Raw genomic sequence first — 14739 nt, forward strand, 5'->3', positions numbered from 1 at the left:
GTGGGCTTGGGAATTGCCTTGGCCGGCTCTGGCTGCCCTTCCATCAGTAGACACCTCAGAGATTCCCAGCGTTTTAGGCGACTGGGACAACAGAGAACCACTTTTATTAATAGGTCGGAGCTTACAGAATCCACCAGGGCCTTGGAGACGCCCACCCAGTGGGGTGGGGTCCTGGTCTGGAACGCGGAGGCTTCAGGGACAGCAGCCTCCTGCAGCCCACACCGCCCCCTGGTGGCCAAGCCTGACCAGAACCGGGCTAGGGCCTGGTCCAGGGTTCTTGTCCCTCGGCGGTGGGACCAGGCGTCCTCTGGAGCAGGTGCTTGGGGCAGAGATGGGAGCACCCTGGATCACGGCGGAGATGCCTACAGAGCAAGTGTATGCACTTTCTAGAAAACCTCCCCCAGGGGTCACGACACACGGGGGAGCCCCCATCACCCTGTCCTGCAGATAAGTGGCCCAGGTATGGGACAGCAGCTGGCCCCAACACGCTCTCTGAGTTTGGGGAATTAAACCCGAGAGTGCCCTGACAGGCTTTCTGTCTAGCTGGGGCTCAGCCAGGGGTGGCGGCTTAGTTAGATTGGACTGCTATTTAAAAATACTGTAAACTGAGTGGCTTGAACACAGAAATGTATTCTTCACAGTTCTGCAGGCTGGAAATCTGAGACCAGAACGCAGCTTGGTTGGGTTCTGGTGGGAGCCGCTTCCAGCTGCAGATTTTTGACTTCGTGTTTAATCCTCACGTGGCAGAGGGCAGAGCTCTCCGGGCCCCTCTGACGAGGGGACTAATCCCATTCATGAGGACTCCACCCTCACGACTTCTTCCCCTCCCAAGGGACCCACTTGCTAGTACCACCCCCTTAGGGGTTAGAATTTCAACAATGAATGTTGGAGGGATGCAAACATTCCGTGCATAACAGGTGGGGCTGATCCTCGGAGGCTGGCTGGGCTCAGGACCCCAAATGTCACCAGGCACTGGGGGTTCTGCAAATGCCTTCCAGGGTCAGGGCCTCGAGGAGATGGCCTCTTCTTTAGCACCTGCCTCAGCCTGGGGTTCACACGGCCTGGCCTACGGAACTGCCTCCCTTGGGCTGTCCCCTCCCCCATGCCGCCAGGAGCCTCTGCAAGTCTCACATCACCCTCAGGCTGAGTCCTCCTCTTCCCTCCTCCACTGGCCTCCTGGGACTCAGAGCTCAGACATAAGTGGGCTCAGAAAATGAAGAGAAAACTCATACACACAAAAATAGGACTGGCTAATCAGCATTGGAAGAAATGGTTCTCTCACAGATGTTTTTATTGTGATAAAATATACATGACAGGCCGAGTGCATGACTCATGCCTATAATCCCTGCACTTTGGAAGGCCGAGGTAGGAGGACCACTTGAGCCCAGGAGTCCAAGATCAGCCTGAGCAACACAGGGAGATCTTGTCTCAAAAAATAATAATTATATATATATCTCTGTATATGTGTGTGTGTGTGTGTATATATATATATATATTTTTTTTTTTTTTTGAGACAGAGTCTCGCTCTGTCTCCCAGGCTGGACTTCAGTGGCACGATTTCCGCTTACTGCAACCTCTACCTCCCAGCTTCAAATGATTATCGTGCCTCAGCTTCCCGAGTAGCTGAGATTACAGGCACGTATCAGCATGCCCGGCTAATTTTTTGTATTTTTACAAAATACAAAAATTGTATTTTGTAATACAATGACAAAATTGTTGGGATTTCTCCATAGTGGCCAGGCTGGTTTCAAACGCCTGGGCCTCCTAAAGTGCTAGGATTACAGGCATGAGTCACTGTGCTCGGCCTATACACACACACGCGCACACACACACACACACACACACAAACTGTTCATCTTAACCAATCTTTTTTTTTTTGAGACAGAGTCTCACTCTGTCTGTTGCCCAGGCTGGAGTGCAGTGGTGCATTCTTGGCTCACTGCAAGCTCCAACTCCTGGATTCACGTCATTCTCCTGCCTCAGCCTCCCAAGTAGCTGGTACTACAGGTGCCTGTCACCACGCCCAGCTAATTTTTTGTATTATTATTATTTTGTTTTTAGTAGAGATGGGGTTTCACCGTGTTAGCCAGGATGGTCTCAATCTCCTGACCTTGTGATCCACCTGCCTCAGCCTCCCAAAGTGCTGGGATGACAGGCGTGAGCCACCGCCCCCGGCCGTCTTAATCATTTTTAAGTGTGCGTTTTGATGGGCTTAAGCACATTTACATTGTTGTGCAACCATCACCACCGTCCGTCTCTAGGACTTTTCATCTTCCCAAACTGAAATTCTGTCCCCATAAAACAACTGCTCCCCACTGTCTCCTCTTCCCAGCACCTGGCAGCCACTATTCTACTTTCTGTCTCTATGATTTTGACTACCGTAGGAACCTCGCGTAAGTGGAACCATGCAGAATCTGTCCTTCCGCGACTGGCTTATTTCACTGAGCATCATGTCCTCGAGGTCCATTCATGTTGTGGCATCTATCAGGATTTCCTCCCTTTTTAAAGGCTGAATAATATTCCATTGTAAGTTTATATTACATTTTGTTTAACCATTCATCTGTCAATGGACATTTGGGTTATGAATAACATTGCTTCCATCTCATGGCTGTTGCAATAGTAGGTGCACGAGTATCTGTTCGAGTCCTTGCTTTCAATTCTTTTGTGTGTATACCCAGAAGTGGGTTGCTGGATCAAATGCTAATTCTATAGTTAATTTTTTGAGGAACCCATAGTGGCTCCATTATTTGCATTTCTACCAGCAATGCACAAGAGTTCCAATTTCTCCACATCCTCACCAACACTTTTGTTTTCTGTTTGTTTGTTTGTTTGTTTTGTTTTTTGAGATGGTTTCTCTCTGTTGCCCAGGCTGGAATGCAGTGGTGTGATCTCGGCTCACTGCAACCTCCGTCTCCTGGGTGCAAGCAATTCTCCTGCCTCAGCCTCCCGAGTAGCTGGGATTACAGGTGCCCGCCACCACACCCGACTAATTTTTGTATTTTTAGTAGAGACAGGCTTTCACCATGTTGGCCAGGTTGGTCTCGAACTCCTGACCTCAAGTGATCTGCCTGCCTCGGCCTCCCAAAGTGCTGGGATTACAGGAGTGAGTCACCATACCCCGCTTGTTTTCTGTTTTAATTTTAAAATATAGTAGCACCCCCAATGTGTGTGAAGTGACCTCTCACTATTTTTTAAAGATGTGTACATTGGGCTGGATATGATGGCTTATGCCTGTATTCCCAGCACTTTGGGGGGCCGAGGTGGGCGGATCACTTGAGGTCAGGAGTTCAAGACCAGCCTGGGCAACATGGTGAAACCCCATCTCTACTAAAAACTACAAAAATTAGCTGGGTGTGGTGGTGGGTACCTGTAATCTCAGCTACTCAGGAGGCTGAGGCAAGATAATTGCTTGAGCCTGGGATGCAGAGGTTGCAGTGAGCCAAGATAGTGCCACTGCACTCTAGCCTGGGTGACAGAGCAAGACTTCATCTCAAAAATAAAAAATTAAATTAAAAAAAGATGTGTAAATGGAAGCAATGTTAAGATACTTTGCTCATCCACACTAGAAAAGCATATCTTTTATTTTTTTTGAGATGGAGTCTCGCTCTGTCGCCCAGGCTGGAGTACAGTGGCCAGATCTCAGCTCAGTGCAAGCTCCACCTCTCGGGTTTATGCCATTCTTCTGCCTCAGCCTCCCGAGTAGCTGGGACTACAGGCACCCGCCACCTCACTCGGCTAATTTTTTGTATTTTTTAGTAGAGACGGGGTTTCACCGTGTTAGCCATGATGGTCATGATCTCCTGACCTCATGATCCGCCCATCTCGGCCTCCCAAAGTGCTGGGATTACAGGCTTGAGCCACCACGCCCGGCCGAAAAGCATATCTTTTAAAATTAGAATATCCAAGGATGGACACTTCTGCCTGTGGGTGCAACCTTTTTGGAAAACAATTGGTAACATGCACTGAGAACCTCAAAAGTCTCATTCCTTTGACCCAGTAATTCCAGTTCAGGAAATTTAACTCCAGAAAGTGAGCCTAAGTGAACAGAGAGATACAAGTGCTTGATATTCTCTAAAGTGTTCTTATGAACAGAAAAATAGTCACACCAGTCTATAAAATTGGAACAGCTGGCTATCCATTTGGAAAACACAAAGATTTGGGTCATATATCCCACAGAAAAATACATTGCTGTCTGATTAGGGAGCTCTACTTACACAGCACAAGACTAAACTAAGACGTGGTGGTGTGTGCCTACTCAGCTACCCAGGAGGCTGAGGCAGGAGGATTGCTTAAGCCCAGGAGATCGAGGCTGCAGTGAGCTATATCACGCCACTGCACTCCAGCCTGGGTGATAGAGTGAGACCTCATTTCTAAAAGGAAAAACATTGTGTTAAAGCTATTAGAAGAAAAGACTGGAATTTCAGGGTTTAATACAGCTGGATTTATTCTGGCTCTATCCTTAACTTGTCCTAAAATGACTGCAAAGAAAATGAAATCTTCATACCTGTAATTCTAGCACCTTGGGAGGCTGAGGCAGGCAGATCACTTGAGCCCAGGAGTTCGAGACGAGCCCAGGGGTTTGAGACCAGCCTGGGCAAATTGGTGAAACCCTGCCTCTACTAAAAATACAAAAAATTTGCTGGGCATGATGGCATGCGCCTGTAGTCCCAGCTACTTGGGAGGCCGTGGTGGGAGGATTACTCGAGCTCAGCAAGTTGAGGCTGCAGTGAGCTGAGATTGTACCACTGCACTCCAGCCTGGGCAATGAGAGTGAGACCCTGTCTTGGAAAATATATGTATATGTGTATATACATACACACATACATGTGTATGTATAGATACACACACATACATGTGTATATATGTATAACTTTTTGTTATATATATTTTTCTCTATATATTATATATATATTTATCTGTATATATAATTTGTAACCATTTCTAGCCTTATTCATATATTAAGTTCTCTCACAACTCTTTGACTTTGTCTTTCCCAAATCCAGAACAAAAACACTTATTCTTGGCCGGGCGCGGTCGCTCACGCCTGTAATCCGAGCACTTTGGGAGGCCGAGGCGGGCAGATCACGAGGTCAGCAGATCGAGACCATCCTGGCGAACACCGTGAAAGCCCGTCTCTACTAAAAATACAAAAATATTAGCCAGTCATGCGGGTGCCTGTAGTCCCAGCTACTTGGGAGGCTGAGGCAGGAGAATGGCATGAACCCGGGGGGCGGAGCTTGCAGTGAGCAGAGATCACGCCACTTCACTCCAGCCTGGGGGACAGAGCAAGACTCTGTCTCAAAACAAAACAAAACAAAACCAAAAAACCAAAAACACTTATTCTTACTATCTATTACAGTTTTGTAGGGTACTTCAACATACCACTCTTACTAATGGACAGATCATCCAGACAGAAAATGACCAAAGAAGCACCAAAGTTAGACTACACTCTAGACCTGATGGGCTGAACTGACATTGATGGAACATTTACTTACATTCTCCCCGAGGCTCCTGCTATCCACAAAGCTTGGGAAATGAGCCGTGTGGATGAAACATCTAAAGAACCTCAGTCAAGGACTGTTGCAGGCTCTGGTGGCTACTGGCACTACAGGGAATTCAATTAGGGGCAGTGCCAATGCCACCACCGTGGACCTCGTGCGGGTCAGGGTTCCCAGGACCGAGTGGTCCACGAGCCGAGATCAGCGGAGTAGAACGCTTCAGCCCACTGCTGGGGCTTCTCTGCAGGAGGCGTGTCTCTGGTTTTTATTTTCCTGGCTGTTTTCCCTCTCCGCGGATTCAGGGACTCCATTGCCAGTGGAGTCCCTGAATCCGCGGAGAGGGAAAACACCCCCATTGTTGATGCTTCCAAGACCCTAACTCTTGACAATCACCAGATATAGAACTAATTCTTCAAACACTGGCAAAGTTGAACAAATCTCATTCAGATCAAAGGGAAAAAACCACTTGGTCATCTCAGAAAGCTCCCAATAGATCACAGAACATAGGAGATACGTTTCACTTGTGAATAAAAACCCTTGTCTTAGTATTTATCTGTGTTGCAGTAGCCAAGTGCATATCCACGTTTTGGAGTGCCACCACAAAGCTGATGTCCTGCCAGATGATCCAACAGAAAGAACAAGGGGGCTGGATGTTGCAGATGTCGGAAAGGCTACCATCTGACTTGCACAAAAATCGATGATGGCATGTTCAGAAGAGAACAGCTGATCCTTAAGCCAAGGCTGGCCAGGAAAATGACTGTGTGAGAGGCACAGCTCAGGTGTCAATGGGTCCTGCTGCACCCAGTCTGTTTGGGGAAACTGAGGGTTAAAACAGAAACCACAGCTTGTGAAACATACACTGACTCACAAAACAGGTCAACTGTGCCAGATCAAGCCACGGTGAGCATCATTATTTAATGCCAGTTCATTCAGATCTATGTGTCCTAAAATAAGCCGTGGACAAATTGGCCCATGAATACACACGACCAGGTGGGGCATGGTGGCTCATGCCTGTAATCCCAGAACTTTGAGAGGCTGAGGTGAGAGGATCCCTTGAGGCCAGGAGTTTGAGGCCAGCCTGCTCAGCTTAGTGAGACTCCGCCTCTACAGTAGCTGAAGTCCCAGCTACTAGGGATGATGAAGTGGGAGGATTGCTTGAGCCCAGAATTTCGAGGCTACAGTGAGCTATGATCACATCACTGCACTCCAGCCTGGGCAACAGAGTGAGACCCTGTCTCAAACAAAACAAAACAAACCCATAAACACAAGACCACTCATCGTTGTTCCAGTAAGCCCCTCAGTTAACAAACTCTGTCCAAACCCTGGCAGGACATCCGATGACTAGCTGTAGTCCCCAGACCCACTCCTTTAAATGTGCAGGCTCACTTGCAACAAAGCAATAAACTTAACTTTGTTGACTACAGATGGTCTTTGGCTGGTGGACATCAATACTGATGAGATATAAAAGAAAAAAATAGGCCAGGCGCAGTGGCTGATGCCTGTAATCCCAGTACTTTGGGAGGCTGAGACGAGAAGATCACTTGAAGTCAGGAGTTCGAGACCAGCCTGGCCAATATGGTGAAACCCCGTCTCTACCAAAAATACAAAAATTAGCTGAGTGTGGTGGCTGACACCTATAATCCCAGCTACTCGGGAGGCTGAGGCAAGAGAATCTCTTGAACCCGGGAGGTGGAGGTTACAGTGAGCCGAGGTTGTGTCACTGCATTCCAGCCTGGGTGACAGAGTGAGACTCCATCTAAAAAAAAAAGAAAAGAAAAGAAAAGAAAAAAATAGGAAACTTTGTTGGTAAAGTAGAGAATACAATACATAAGTTTCTGAACACAGAGAGAAAATACTGATACATCAGGCAATACATATAACTCACCAAAAACAGAGCTAAAAGAGAAATGAGGGACTCGGAGAAAATGTTTGCAACATGTATAACAAAGGCAAAGAATTGCTAGTAGAACACATAAAGAATCTTTACAGCTGGGCGCGGTGACTTATGCCTGTAATCCCAGCACTTTGGGAGGCCAAGGCAGACGGATCGCCTGAGGTCAGGAGTTCAATTGAGACCAGCCTGGCCAACATGGTGAAACCCTGTCTCTACTAAAAATACAAGAATTAGTTGGGCATGGTGGCAGACACCTGTAATCCCAGCTACTCGGGAGGCTGAGGCAGGAGAATCCCTGGAATCCGGGAGGCAGAGGCTGCAGTGAGCTGAGATCACGCCACTGCACTCCAGCCTAGGTGACAGAGCGAGACTGTGTCTCAAAAAAAAAAAAAAAAAAAAAATCTACGTAGCAACAAGAAGACCACCTACCTAATAAAAACAGACAATTCACAGATAACAATGAAACACAAGTGGTCAATAAGCAAATTGCAAGAGTTCAAACTCAAGTGAAGTGAAAATTAAAATGAAATATTCTTTGTCATCCGTCAGATTATCAAAGATTGGCCAGGCACAGTGGCTCATGCTTGTAATCCCAGAAGTTTGGGAGGCCAAGGCGGGTGGATCACTTGAGGCCAGGAGTTCAAGACCAGCCTGACCAACATGACGAAACCCTGTCTTAATTAAAAATACAAAAATTACCCAGGCCTGGTGGCTCACGCCTGTAATCCCAGCTACTCAGGAGGCTGAAGCAGGAGAATTGCTTGAACCCGGAGGTGGAGGTTGCAGTGAACCAGGATCGCACCATTGCATCCCAGCCTATCAACATAGCAAGTTTCTGTCTCCAAAAAAAAAAAAAAAAAAAAAAAAAAAAAAGATTATCAAAGTTGATAACATTGTGTCATAGCAAGGATAATGAGTAAATGGTACTTGGATACACTCCTGGAAGACTGCAACCAATATAGATGCATTAGAGGGCAATATGGCACTATTGATTACATTTCACATATTACTTCCTGGGATCCAGCAATTCTGCTCCTGATTTTTTCCCTTCAGGAACACTCCTAAATGTGCACAAGGGGAAAAACAAAAAGCAAGGCTGATAGTGGTGACATTGTTGATAAGAGTAAAATCTCTGGATGTAATCTGGGTGTCTACAAATAGGTGGAGACAAATGAAAAATGAAATGTTGATAACTTGGAAGCAACAAACCAGGGAACCATTGAACCTTGGTACCATGAACCTTGAAACCATGGCACCTTGGCAACTTCGAGCCTTGGAACCTTGGACCATGGAACCATGAAACCTTGCAACCATGGAACCATGGAATCTTGCAACCACAGAACCACTGAAACTTCAAACCAGGAAACATGAAACCTTGGTACCATGGAACCTTGGAACAACTGAAATATGGAAGTATGGAAACAGGAAACCTTGGAGTCACGGAACCAAGAAACCTTGGAACCTTAGAACCGTGTAATCTTGGAACAAGGAAACCATGTAACTTTGTAACCACAGAACCACAGAACCTTAGAACCCTGTAAACTTGAAACCCTGTAACCTTGGAACCCTGGAACCATTCACCATTGAATCTTGGAACCTTGGAAACTTGGAACCACAGATCCACTGAATTTTAGAACTGTGTAATCTTGAAACCATTGAATCTTGGAACCATTAAACCATGGAACTTTGGAACAATGGTAACACTGAACCTTGGTAATGGAACCTTGGAATCTTGGAAAGATGGAACCATTGAACCTTGGAACCATTGCACCTTGGAAGCATGAAACCATGGTATTTTGGAACCTTTGAACTATGTAATTTTGGGCCTTGGGACCAGTGAACCATGGAACCTTGGAACTATGAAACCATGGTACTTTGGATCGTTGGAACCATTGCACCTTGGAGCTAGGAAACCATGTAACCTTGGAACTGTGAAATCACTGGTCTTTGGAGCCATGGAACCATAGAAACTTAGAACCACTGAATCTTGGAACCATGGAACCTTGGAACAATGGTAACATTGAACCTTTGAGCCAAGGAACTTTGGAAACATGGAACCATTAATCCTTGGAACCATTGCACCTTGGAAGCATGGAATGATAGTACCTTGGAACCTTTGAACCATGTAACCTTGGGCCTTGGAACCAGTGAACCATGGAACCATCTAACCCTGGAACTATGGAATCCTGGAAGCTTGGAACCTTGAAAACGTGAAGCAATGAAAAGAATGTGTGTCAGTGACACGTCCAATCATGGAAAAAATACCAAGACATATCACAGTGGGAAACTGGTGAGACACAGGATGCCACTCATGGTATGATACCATTTATATAAAAAGAAAAAACAATCCGAAACTATATTTCCATGTAAATATGTAATTATGGAAACACAGAAGAAAAGGCCTACAATGTCATATGCCAACCTGACGAGGGCTGCGAGCTGGGAGAACACCTGTAGAATTTTATGTTGAGACTCAATCTCACTCTGTCACCCAGGCTGGAGTGCAGTGGTGTGATCTTAGCTCACTATAGCCTCTGCTTCCCAGGCTCAAGCAATCCTCCTGCTTCAGCCTCCCAAGTAGCTGGGATTACAGGCCAGTGCTACCTCATCTGGCTAATTTTTAAATATTTTTTATGGAGATGAAATTCGCCATGTTGCCCAGGCTGGTCTCAAACTCCTGACCTTTCAAAGTGCTGGGATTACAGGCGTGAGAGTTACAGGGAGAGAACATCACTGGAAAATGTGGATGATATAATGCTACACGAGGAAAAGCAGACCAAGAAAACTGCTCCGAGAGCCTGACCTCACCCACGGGAGATGCTGCATGGAGGGAGCTTGCAATCAGGAGGTTGTCAGAATCACTTGGGGGGTGTCCCCAACCTCCTCCTGCCCAGCTCTGACTGGGCAGGTCTGAGTGGGCTTAGCTGTGCCGGGTGAAAGTGTACCCCCACTCTATGATTCTGGCACAGCCAGGCCAGCCTCTTTGGGCAGTGGGATTGCATTCCTTTCTAGCCTCTCCATTAGGGTCTTCCTGCTAGCCAGCATCACTTTTATAAGTACATAAAAGTTTCTTTTTTAACATAGAAGACAGAGGCCAGGTGCGGTAGCTCACACCTGTTAATCAGAGCACTTTGGGAGGCTGAGGCAGGCAGATCGCTTGAGGTCAGGAGTTCGAGACCAGCCTGGGCAACATGGTGAAACCCCATCTCCATAAAAAATATTGAAAAATTAACCAGGTTGGTGGCACTGGCCTGTAGTCCCAGCTACTTGGAAGGCTGAAGCAGGAGGATTGCTTGAGCCTGGGAGGCAGAGAGAGGCTATAGTGAGCAAAGATCACACCACTGCACTCCAGCCTGGGTGAGAGTGAGACTGTGTCTCAAAATAAAATAAAATAAAATAAAATAAAATAAAATAAAATAAAATAAGCCAGGAAGAAAAATGTGTTGCTCCTTCCTTATCTGGGTTGTTCCTTCTCCAGCCTCAGCTGTGAGCACCATGGAACTTTGTTGAGCGTCTAATTCTCTAGAACAAAGCACCCAAGTCCAAGCTAGAGGCCTGACCTTCCCCACTCCCTGGGGGCTGAACTGGGTTTCACTTCCTCAGGAATCCACATATTCTGAAGGAATTCTCATGTATTTCTTGCTGCCAAAGTCTCCAAACGGGGCTTTGCCCCTGCCTTGGGCTGTCCAGCTGCTAATAAAACAAAATACCTGAGACTGGATAGTTTATAAACAATAGAATTTTTTTGCCCATGGTTCTGGAGGCTGGAAAGTCCAAGATCAAGGCACTGGCAGGTTTTGTGTGTCTGGTGAGTCTTGCGCTCTGCCTCCAAGAACCTTATTGGCTGCGTCCTCATGTGGCAGAAAGGCTGAACAAGCTCCCTGGAGCCTCTTTTATAAGAGCACTCTGCCCCCATGACCATCACCTCCCATAGGCCCAACCTCTTAATAGCATCAGCTTGGGGGTTGTGCTTCAGTGTATGAACTTTGGGAGGGACATATACATTTGTATCATAGCACTTATATTGTGTCAACAGGAAACTCATTCATTCATTCAAGGATTTCTGGGTGCCTACTATGAGCAAAACCCCACGGTCAGCTCTTCATTACTTCTCATCCCATCTGATATAGTTTGGATGTGTGCCTCTCCCCAAATCTCATGTTGAAATGTAATCCCTAGTGTTAGGGGTGAGGCCTGGTGGGGGGGTGATTGGCCTATGGGGGTGGTTTTCTCATGAATAGTTTAGCACTATGCTCTTGGTGCTGTCCTGGCAATAGTGAGTGGGTTCTTATGGATCTGGTCATTTTAAAGTGTGTGGCATCCCCCGACCCTGCCACCCCAGCTCCTGCTTTCCCCATGTGCTGTGCCTGCTCCCCATTCACCTTCCACCAAGATGGGAAGTGTTCTTGAGGCCACCGTGAAAGCAGATGCCACTATGCTTCCTGTACAGCGTGCAGAACCGTGAGCCAAGTAAACCTCTTTTCTTTGTAAATTACCCAGTTTCGGGTATTTCTTTATAACAATGCAAGAATGGCCCAATACAACATCTAATTTAAAAACATTACAAAACCGCACAGTGGATTCCATCACCCCTATTCTGAAGAGGAGGAGATGGAGAGATGGGAGAGTTGAAAGGATTGCAGGGGATCAGAGCCTCACCTTGGTGCTCCCACTCTGGACCAGGGGCCAAAGCACCTTCTGGTGAATGCACATATGAGCAAGGGTTGGATCGTCTCTACACGCTTCTGTGACAGACAGTATCTGAGGTGGCCCCATGATCCTGCTTCATGGAAGGCATGGTCTTGTGTTCACCCCTTGAGTAATTTCCTTCTAACAGAATGTAGCAACATTGAGGATGTCACACTGTGATTAGATTACAAAAGACTAGAATCTTACCCTTGCTGGCTTTGGTGCAGGAAGCTGCCACCATGGAAGGCTCATGCAGCAAGGAACCAAAGTCGGCCTCCAGCCAAGAGACAGCCAAGAGATGGGGCCTTGGTCCAGCAGCCAGAGAAACTGGGTCCTGCCAAAGAGCATGTGAGTGAGCTTGGATGGGCAACCCCACCCAACGGAGCCTTGGATGAGACCACCGTCCTGGCAGACACCTTGACTGCAGCCTCGGGAGACACCCGGAAGCAGAGCATCCAGCTACGCCACACTCAAATTCCTGCCTCGTGGAACTGTGAGGCTGCAAATGGGTGTCGTCTCAAGCTGCTGTTGGTGGTGATGAAATGGGAAGAGTTTCCTTTGTCCCCCTCGCAGGGCGTGCAGCGGGAGAGTGGCTGGCTTCTTCAGTGCCCCACTGCTCAGACCTATAGGGGAGCACACAGATGGGCAGGTTGTGGGGCTCTGATACCACAGCAGTGTCTAGGGGTAAATGTTTTTGAAGCCCCAGTGGGCGTGTGTTACAGGGTGCTCTATAGGCAGCTTGTGTTAACCAACTCAATTAGACTCTCTACCTTGTTGTAAGGACAGAGGGCTTTCTGTATCTGGGTTCTTGCCTTGGTGTACCAGAAGAATTGGATCATGCCTGGACTTGGAGAATGAGTGCAAGGTTTTATTGAGTGCAAGTAGCTCTCAGTAGATGGGGGAGCCAGAAGAGAGATGGTGTTCCCCTGGAGTTGGACGCTCAGCAGCCCAGGCTCTCTTCTGACTGGCCTAGCCAAACTCTGTGTCATTCTGCCGGGGTCGGTGGCCTGGTGGCCTGCTGGCGTCTGTTGGTGCGCTCTGTCGATGTGCTCTTCTGCCAGCGTGCTCCCCTTGACGTCCAGCCGCTTGCGTCTTCTTCCGCCGATCCGCTTCTCTCCATATCCAGCCGATTGTGTGTCTGCCTGCTAGAGTGTCAGGGGATTTTACAGGCACAGGACAGGGGCATGGCAGGCCAGGGTGGTCTTGGGAAATGCAACAAAAATGCCTGTCCTCACCTAGGTCCGTGGGGGTGGAGCCCTAGCCAGGGACCATGACCTCTTCTACCCAGCACTTCCCTTCCCCACTTGGTATCATTTAAAGGGACCATGTTCTTCCCTTCCCAGCACTCTCTTATCAGTGATTTATCACTTACTGGTGGAAAGTGAGTACCCCTTCCTAATGTAGTGACTGCAAATGCATTGGCTCTTGTTTTCTTGTTTCCCACTGGAGGGTGCAGTGAACAGATGGGGGCATCCTCCTCTGGCTAAGAGGGACAGGGCATTGGCCCCTCAGCTGTCCCTGCCTAGAGCACACATTGCCGTCAGATCTTTTTGCCCCTCTGCTCTGCCGTCACACATCTGGGGCCGGAGGAAGAAGCGCTAACTGCAGGGGAGTGCCAGTTTCCCAGTGCTAGTCACGCTTCAATTTGAAACCTAAATGAACAAAAATAGACATCCCATCGAACCACATCAGGCCTTTAAAGAGGAAGGCCGGGGGTGGGAACAGGCTTGACTTCAGACTACAGACATTCCAGGAACTTCAGGATGTTCCCACGATACTGACTGCATTTGTTAAAAATACCTTTAATACCAAAAATTACAAAGAGTGCAACTAATCCTGTTTCCTAAAGCCAAGAAAAACACGCTCAAGTCAAACAATGTATGGCTGCAGGAGACAGAATTCCATCAAAAGGGAAACGTGCAGCTGCCCCACAGGCCAGGCCAGCACCCAACGCCACAGGCATTGCACCCAGGCAGCCACGGCGGAAAACAGGCTTGGTGGCCCCCCGGCTTGGCGACTCCAGGAAGCCCATGCCCTCCACCCACGAACTCAGCCCAAGCAGGCTGTGTTGATTCCTAGCAGGACTCTTGCCTGGGCAGGGGCCACTTGATTGCCAGACACACCCAGGATGCCAGGAGAGGCCCTTCATCATCTGTACCCAGAGAGGAAGGCAAACTGCTCATCTAGAGTGGTGCCCAGCACTGGGGGCAGGGCCACGTGGCTGCAGAGTCACAGGCAGAGGAAGCAGAGAGTCCCAGGTGGCAGACACAGCTGTGGACCAGGTGTGACTTTCACCGCAGCCTCTTGCTAAACCCTCCAGAGCCCTGTGAGGGGATGCTGAGCTCATCTCTCAATCCAAAATGGTGAGGCCTGGGGAATTACGCGGGTTGTCCAGGCAGCAGTGCCACCCTCGTGAGGTGAGCAGATGCTGAGCCCCGGGCGCCATCTTCTGCGTGCACCCTGGCTGTGCCCGCCATGCCTGGCTCTCTCCCTGTCTTCAGTCCAGTGGAGATGTCTTCATGCTCCCAGGGTCCCCGAGGGCCCTCCCCAGCCCTCCCTCAGAAGCAACTTTAGGAGGAGAACTTTTGCCTGGGCCATTCTCCTGCCGCCAACCCTCAGCTTCAGGCCAGGTCTCCAGCTGGTCTGGAGATAAGGGTG

Source organism: Papio anubis, chromosome 16, assembly GCF_008728515.1.
Source record: "Papio anubis isolate 15944 chromosome 16, Panubis1.0, whole genome shotgun sequence".
Lineage (NCBI taxonomy): Eukaryota > Metazoa > Chordata > Mammalia > Primates > Cercopithecidae > Papio > Papio anubis.